Source organism: Macrotis lagotis, chromosome 1 (genome assembly GCF_037893015.1).
Source record: "Macrotis lagotis isolate mMagLag1 chromosome 1, bilby.v1.9.chrom.fasta, whole genome shotgun sequence".
Lineage (NCBI taxonomy): Eukaryota > Metazoa > Chordata > Mammalia > Peramelemorphia > Peramelidae > Macrotis > Macrotis lagotis.
Genome location: NC_133658.1, coordinates 279,157,603 through 279,166,323, shown reverse-complemented (window position 1 = coordinate 279,166,323; position 8,721 = coordinate 279,157,603). Strand labels below are relative to the sequence as shown.

At 35.2% G+C, this 8,721-nt stretch overlaps 1 pseudogene; it reads left to right on the top strand.

Moving 5' to 3' along the window:
- The first annotated feature begins 2,184 nt into the window (after positions 1–2,184).
- LOC141492073 (centrosomal protein of 83 kDa pseudogene) lies at positions 2,185–3,004 on the top strand (annotated as a pseudogene).
- The last annotated feature ends 5,717 nt before the right edge of the window (positions 3,005–8,721 follow it).

Genomic DNA, 8,721 nt, shown 5'->3' with positions numbered 1-8,721 from the left:
AACAGAACATAGCAAAGTGGAGCCAATTCCATTCTTCTTACCAACTTGTCTCAGGAAGCTGATTTCTGCTTCCTTAAATCCTTGAAGAATGATAAACTTTTTATAATCTTCAAAGGATTTGGAGTTCTCTTCTAAATTTGGACCTTCAGAGTGAGGTCAAAATGAATTATTGTTAGCTCTGACTCATTTTTTCTCTGTCTCTAATCAACAGCAATCACCTTCTATAGTGAAAATCCCTGGGTTTTCACCCCTAGGTCAGTTGAATTGCCAGCACAAAGGAAGATTGGAGAATTCAGAGTGACTGAACAATTCAATACTCTTTTCTTCTGTCAATAAATACCCTTCTCCTCCATATTAACCCTTCTCAGATTTCCTCTCTACTTAAAAACTCATTGAAATCTCCCAACCATGCACTAAAACAAAATAGCCATAGTGTTCCCAAATATTCAGAAGTGTGATGAAAGAAAGAGGTAAAGTATGAAGTTACACTGTATTCTTTCTCCTGCTGCTTGGTTCAAAGCAGAATTTTGCCTTTACAGACCCATTAAAAAGTAGTTCGGTGAGTATTCCATCCTGGAAATGTGATTGGTATGAAAATGCAGCTGTTACCATGAAACTTCCAAAAAGCAAAAATTATGTGGAAAGTGATGGAATCTCCTTGTTGGTTTGTATTAAAATAGATCCCCTCCTGCTACTTCTAGAGATAACCAAATCTGGGAATGCCTGAAGAGCAGGGGGAATTCTGGTGAGTAGTTTCTAACATCTTAGCACTCTCTTTGCAGGGATTCTTCACAGAATCCCATGTTACTTACTCACAAATTTGGCCATTCTTATTTGCTGACCATGTTTCTGGCCTTTACAGAGGATAATTCAATGATCCTTCATAGATGTTTCTTCTATGAATACAAAGTGTTTGCCCTCATCTGTGAAAGAGGTGGTGGAAGATTAAACCTTTAGTATTCATAATCCTCTTAAACAATCTGTTGGGGGAAAAAACTACAGGGAACAGCAAGTCACTTAACCCCATTGCTTTGCCAAAAAAAATAATAATAATAATTTTTTTTTAAAAAAGACTACAACTGGCTTTAGGATCTCACTCTGTTGGGAAGAATCCCATACCTGGTAGACAGCATTCAAGAATCATGAAAAAGAATTGGGTGACCCCATAACAGCTTCCCTTTGGAAACATTTGATATTGTGCTTTTCTAATGCATTTATCATTTAAATGATAAGCCAGGTCTAAAGGATTAAGAGTTTCACAATACAAAACAAAAAGTTTAACCCCTGAAACTGATGCCAAGAAAGTAATTCATTTGTCCTCTTTAGAGGCATGGCATGCTGAAGTGAACAGAGAAACAAGTTTGGAGTTTGTCGATCCCAAATTCAAGTTTCAACTCTGACATTACTGTCAAAGTTACCCTGAACAAATTATTTAAATTTTCAATACCCTCAAGCTATTCTCAAAGAATATAAATTGCAGGACAGGAGTTGGTCTTGATACAGGGAGTTTTCTTACTAGATGTTCCTGATGCAAGGGAATTCATAAGTTGAGTCCAAAGATACAAAGAATAAATGGTGTCTGTGTATTTACCTTTGGCTAGTATCAGGTTGAACTTGAATTTTGCCTCTCCCTCAATGAAGAACAGCACAATGCTCTAAACATTAGATTTAATTAATAAATGCTTGTTGAATGAGGGCAGCACTAGCATGATCTATCTCAGTGTCCTTAGCTGTGGGAAATGATTCAAACTCAATTCTCCCCAATATGTAAATAGAAAAATTCACTTAAAAAATAGTAATGCAGTCCAAGTTTCCCTTCCCATAGATCCCACGCTTCCTGGAAAGTCCTGTGTGGGATATAAACTTTCCTTCCTGCATAGGAGTCAGAAGCCCAGGTTTGGAACTGTGGGCATGTTGGTCAGCAGTGGTGGGATATCTGCAGCCTACATACCTTCCTCTCCTGTCAGGTGTGGGTACATTTTGAAAGGACAGGGGAGGAGCAGTGTTCAGAAGAATTATACAACCAGAAGCCTCAGATAGATGACATCAACCTTTGGAACAGGAATCTGGGTGTCATATCAGTGACAGGTATTTGGCCACCTGGGATTCTGTCAGAGGTAAGTTAGTGAGAAATGTCTGGAAAGAATACTGAAAGTGGTAGACTGTGCCACATTTTGTTTTTACATGATTGTCAGCTCTCTAACTAAGATTGATGCTTTTGCCAAGTTTTTCTTCCTGATGGAGAAAGTGAACTGATGAATTCCCAGTAGGAGTTCCAAAAGATGTTAACGGATGAAAGATTTAGATGTGAATATCACAAAACTAATTTAAAATATCACAAAACCAAACTTAGAAAACTGAACACTCAGGTTACAAGATGAGCATATAAAGTCACAAAATGAACTCAAAAGACAAATGAAAAACAAACACTTCAGGAAAAGTTCCAGCTGCTTCTTGCTAAAGTAAGAGGGGAATTAATATAGACAACTAAAGATTTAGAGGATTTGAAATTGTAGGTATTAATGCCTCAAAAATTGGAATTGTTCAGAACCCAAATAAAGCAAGAATTAGAAACCTCAATAGAGAACATTTTCTGAATCTAGATGAAAAGGTAGAAAAATATAGAACTGAATATAACAAGCTTTGCTATCAACATACTTTTCCCAAATCAGAATTTAAACAACAGAAAGAGGAGTATACACAACTTTTAGAAGAAGAAAAAGTAAAATATGAAGCTGAGATTGCAAGACTAGAGAAAGATAAAAAAGAGGTATGGAACCAATGGCTTAATGCTAATCTCACAAGAGGTGGCAAACAAATGGAGAAGCTCATTCAAGAAAAAGCCCAGTTGTGTCAAATATTGAAAGACTTGAAGCAGAGAACTGTGGCAACCAGGCTGAAAATGTCCAAAGGATTCAGGTGCACCAACTGGTCCCTGGAAGCAGAAAAACAGACCCCCAAACTTCAGTCCAATCAAATGGAAAAAGAAACTACAATCAAGTAATGAGCATAACACCCTCTTTTGCTTAGCAAGGCAATGGAGTTAAGTGGCTTGCCCAAGGCCACACAGCTAGGTAATTAAGTGTCTGAAACCGGATGTGAACTCAGGTACTCCTGACTACAGGGCCAGTGTTCCATCCACTGCACCCTCCCATAAAACCCTCTTAATTAGTAAACTGCACAAAGTTGAAAGAGAAATTATTGTATTGACCAATAAAGTTAAAGAAATTAAGCATTCAAACAAATTAGAAATAGTTGACATTAAACTAGAGGCAGAAAGAACTATGTGCTGTATTGCTCAAATATACACTAAAGAAAAGCTGCATTCAAAGAATCATTTTCAGAAATTTAAGATGTTTAGTATGTGGGATAAAAATACACTTTAAAAATATTGAGACTCCTCTGAGCAAAAGGAAAAAAGTTTATTTACTTTTCTTTAAAGAAGGGCATACTCCAAGACTCAAAGGTAGTGAAGATTAAGGAGCTGACCCGAAATTAACAGTCAAACAAGAATTTTTTTTGGCCTAACTCCATGCCTTCCTCCTCCCTATTCTCTCTCTCTCTGTCGACTCACTGGTTAGTCTTCAGTTGCATTCTATTCATGAAAATCTACCCCAGCAACAAAGAATAGAATGAAAGGTTTTCATAAAATATTACCTCACCATTCAGATGGTGAGAACATCAAAAAGACTTTTAATACCTTCTATGTCTATCTAAATGAAATAATGTCTGAGTATGCAAGATCTTCTAAGAATAGTCTACTATCTTCCTAGTCAGTAAAAATAGTCTTATCAATCATCAAGAGGCTTATGGACCTCTTTGGAATGTAAGATTTTCTCATGGGAAAAGTCTACTATCTTCCTGGTCAGTAAAAGTAGTCTCATCAAAAGTTAGTAGAGAGGGGCGGTTAGGTGGCGCAGTGGAAAAAGCACCAACCTTGGAGTCAGGAGTACCTGGGTTCAAATCCAGTCTCAAACACTTAATAATTACCTAGCTGTGTGGCCTTGGGCAAGCCACTTAACCCCATTTGCCTAGCAAAAAACCTAAAAAAAAAAAAGTTAGTAGAGTGAGCTACCTGTTTGGAATACAAGGGCCTTTCTTCTAGAAATAGTTTAAGAATAATAGTTTATTCTTTCTTTAATATTTTTTAAGCCTGAGAGGACTTCACCAGGAATATTAACCCTAAAATGGCTTTATTGGGAATATTCTACTCATTTACCTATGACCCTTTAAGAAAGTATAAACCCACACTTTAAAAGGAACTGTAATATGGAAATAAAGGTTTAAAATTATTTCCTTAATTTTATTCTATATAAAGTAAACTTTGGCATTCTTTCTGAAATCTGATTCCTAATAAAAAGTTCTGATGAATTTTGATTACTATTAAAAGAAAAATTTTAAGCCACTTCATTGTCAGTACTATAGGAAAGAAGTTCCTGATCTTTTAAAATGTATGTTCATTATGAATAACTACTTTTTCAAAAGCACATTATTTATTCTATAAATTTAATAAATATTTTTCAATCAGTTAAAAAAAAGTGATACAGATAATTCTCTACAGGTCTCTAAATCTGAAAGTCCAAGTAAGTAACTGCTGCAGTACCACTGGAGCATGTCTTTTTTCTTCATCCTAAGAAACATCCTGGATAGTTATCATATTAAAGTGGCCACACATTTTTCTAGATGACTTATGAATCTTAAGACTAGCATGCAAAACAATGTTTTTCTCCAATGAAACATCTAATGGTGAGAGAAAAGTTAAAAAAGCATTCTTATGATTATCCAAAACAAATGATAACAGCAACTCCCTAAACTGCCTTTGTTATCTCAGCTTCTCACACTCAGTGATTTAGTCAGTCATGTCTGCAGACAAAGCCACTCATTCACTCAAGTCTATGCCATAGAAACAGAATGCTAATTCATTAGATATTATGAAGAAGACCCAGTCTTTGGACTCCAAGACTAAAGGAAAGTCTCAAGTCCCAACCTTTTCCTGGTCTTAATAGATCACCTCTATGGAGGCCAGGTCTCAGACTGGCATTCCTTTAATTTGGCATGTTTGATTCACTTACCCGCAGAAAATAGCCCAGAGGTATTTGTTTTCTCTAAATTTATTTTAATCTCTTTGCACTTGCCATGCTTGCTGGAAAAAAGATTGCTTGTGAATGGTTTTTCTGGAGATAACAAGAGAAAGAAAAGTTTATATATCATCAAAATCAAGAAAGGTGATCTGATTCTTTCATTCCTGATTCTCTTCTCAATGTAGCAAACACAAAATTTACAGAAGCAGATTAATATTATAGTCTGTGATCTGATTATTCTCACTCATAGAAAAGGACTATGTGTTTAAGCTATCATCTTTTGAATATTAAATACTGGGTTAATCATACATCTAGAGATCATGGAACTCAAACTCATGACCCCAAAGGAAATGAAGAGAAAGGTATGGTATGAAATAGGCTACAGTATATAACCTAGGATAACATGTCATGCGCTATAAGTAACAAAGTCATCCACAGGGGAATAAGGAAAGTTTAAAGGAGACTTGAGATCATGTAGGATCTGTGAATTAGAAAATTAGTCAATGAGTGTAGTGCAAACATTCCACCCATTTCTGGGAAGGTAATCCTAAACTTCATATACATATATGCTTGTATATGAGTATATGTGCATACATACAGGTATGTATGTTTATAATTATGTATATGTATACATATATATATATATATATATATATTCTAATTCTAACTTTACCTAAACCTTCTAAGCCTCTAACCCTAACTCTAATACAGTATATATTCTATGTGTGACCAGGCTAGCTGTACAGAGCATTTCTCATGATAGGTTCTAACTAGGACCCTAGAATAGGAGAGGTAAGAAATAAAGCAGGTTGATAGAACAATTCTGGGCTGTCTACTTACTTGATGGTAAATTTGCCCTTCAGATTCCCATTATTAAGAAAAGTGATTGTCACAGGTGATGTTTCCTTGGGCTTCTCCATCCCAGGAGACTCAGTGTCTGACACAATGGCCTTCATAAAGTAGATACTCTAGAAGAAATTGTATTGTGTAGATTGGACTTTAAGATGGAAAAATAAGGGAGTTATGGACCCTGACTTTTCACAAACATCTCTTAATCATCTGGATCTTCATTCCCATCTCTGAACAGAATTCCAGCTCTGAGGAAAAAATCATTCATGAGCTAGTTACATACACAGGGACCACCTTAGACCACACTTAGATTGAAGTGAAGTAACCTTAAGAGACCAAACCTATCAAACTGGCCTAACTTTGATACAGCCCAGATTGAAGTACACATTGACCCTGAGCCCCACAATTGAATCCCTAAAAAAAAAGTAACCAAATCCTTGGAGATCCAAATCCACTTGGGAACAATAAAATTAAATGAATCATATTCCCCCATTTTCAGTTCATTCTGAAAGAAGCAAATTAAGGCAAAAGAATAGTGAAATTCTTGACTTAGAATCTACTTTCTATACTGACTTTATCCCACAGACTCAATATAAGATTTTCTAATGGAATCTATAGCACTAAAATTGTAGTACATTGCAGGATGAGAAGCTTACAGGGCTACAGACCTAGGTTTAAAAAGAGCATACTAGAGCCTTAATTTTCAAATTACAGTCCTTTCTTTGCCAGCCCACATCCCTCCTTCTAATGTACAAGATTTCTCAATGAAGTCTTACCTCAACTCCTTCTTCAGAAGATGATGATTCCTGAGCTTAGAGGATAGAGAACAGGCTTAGTAATATGCTTAAGAAAAGGACCTTCATCTTCACAGATTTTCACAAGTATTACCTTCAGTCACACACTCAATGAAGTTGATTAGAATATGTGTACTCCTCTCCTAACATTTGTCACTCTATAAATATTCTCTTGTATGGGGCAATAAATCTGTTATCTTTTTTGCATAATGTTCTAGCAAGACTTAAAATAGGGCAATGACTGGTAAGGGAAAGGTGAAATAGTATAGTATTATTTTTAGAAGCCCTATGCCTTTCTTTATTTTGAATTACTCATTAAAATTTATCCAAATAATCAATTAGAACTAATCTTTTTGTGTTTCTACAACCTCCATAAGGTCTAATAATTGATGCATTTATTGTTGGGAAGAAGATCATTATCAGAATAGGAAGTAGTTCAAAGATTCTTTGAGCAACAAAGAAAAAATCAGTGACTTCACCCCCTCATTTTTGCTGGCACATTTTGTAAAGGTTTTCATGTGCATTAAATACCTCTCTCTAGTTCTGTCTCCATGATGTAATTTAAAATAAAACATAACAAAGTGCTAAACAAAACAAGAATCAGAAAAATCTGAATTTGAATGCTAATTCTCTTACTCATTCTGCCTTAAACAAGGTTCTCCACTTTCACCACAAGCCTGTGAGGTCAGCAAATTATATATCATTATTCCAATTGAGAGATAAGGAAATGAAGGCACAGAAGACCTAAATGACTTACCTGGCATCACAAAAATTGAGAGAACTAGGGCCAAAGTCCAAGTTTCCTAAATTTGACCCCACCACCCTGACAAATTATGCCCTAAAAATAAAATTATCTTCTTTCTTCTGTTCTCTCAGTTGTTATTTTGTGATTGTTGTTATTATTTTATAGTTAATCTTGTAGATGTTGATGTTTTCTGGAATAATTTATTTCATTATTTCAATGCCACCCTGCTTTCACAGTCACAGCAAGCTTCTAGGGAAAGGGGGGAAAGAACTGAAGGAATTGAGTTCTTCTGCAAACCTATGAATTGCTTGCATAATCCTATCAAAGGTATATAAAGGGGTGCTGATTGACAATATTAGGGATGAAAGATTAGTCTTTGTTGTTGATTCAACAGGGAGTTACCTAGGTCTAGAGTCATGTTTTAGACCAAGGGAATCAAACTCAAATAAAAATGGGGACCACTAAAATTCATAAGGATTCCAGTGGGAAGGATGTTGACTTACAACCACATGTTAATATTATTCTCTATGATTTTTCTAGCTAAATATTTTTTATTACATTTTAATCTGGTTTGAATGCTGTTTACTATGGGGAATATTATAGGCAATGCTGCCCTCCAGAGGTAATTGGACTTCTCAGTCTTAAACCATGGAGATAACTGAAATTGCTTTATCTATTGCACATATTTAAGATTTTTAGAGAGGGTTTAAAACCTATGAGAAGTAAAGAAAATGTCTAGACCTCCATCATGTAGAATAGTAAATTTACACTCTTCTTGCACAGACTTGTTTTCTTCCCTCCCCTGAGTTTCCTATCTCAGTTCATCACTGCTTTCCCTAGTTTTGCAGTTTTCCTTATTCATTTTTCTTTCATCTAGTTATTTAATTCTACACTTCTTTTTTCTCTCTGTCAACTACTTAAGCAAAATTCCCTTACTTTCTATCCTCTCAAATTCTCCTGCTTATTTCATTTGCTATACCTTTTTTAAAAAAATTTCTTTCACTAATTATATTGGTTTTCTGTTCATTCTAAACTTTTATTCTTTTATTCAAGGTCCTTACACATATTTATAATTTTGTCAAGGTGTTCTTTCTGAAATTAAAGGTTATAAAGTACTTATTTTGAGTTCTGTCTTCTAAATTTTTTGTTATTGTCCTTTAATCTTGCCCCTTTTTTCTTTTGTGCTCTTGTGCCCCACTATTAGAAGAATCAGTTCCTAAGGAGTCAGAAAGGAAAATACTGTCCCAGAACA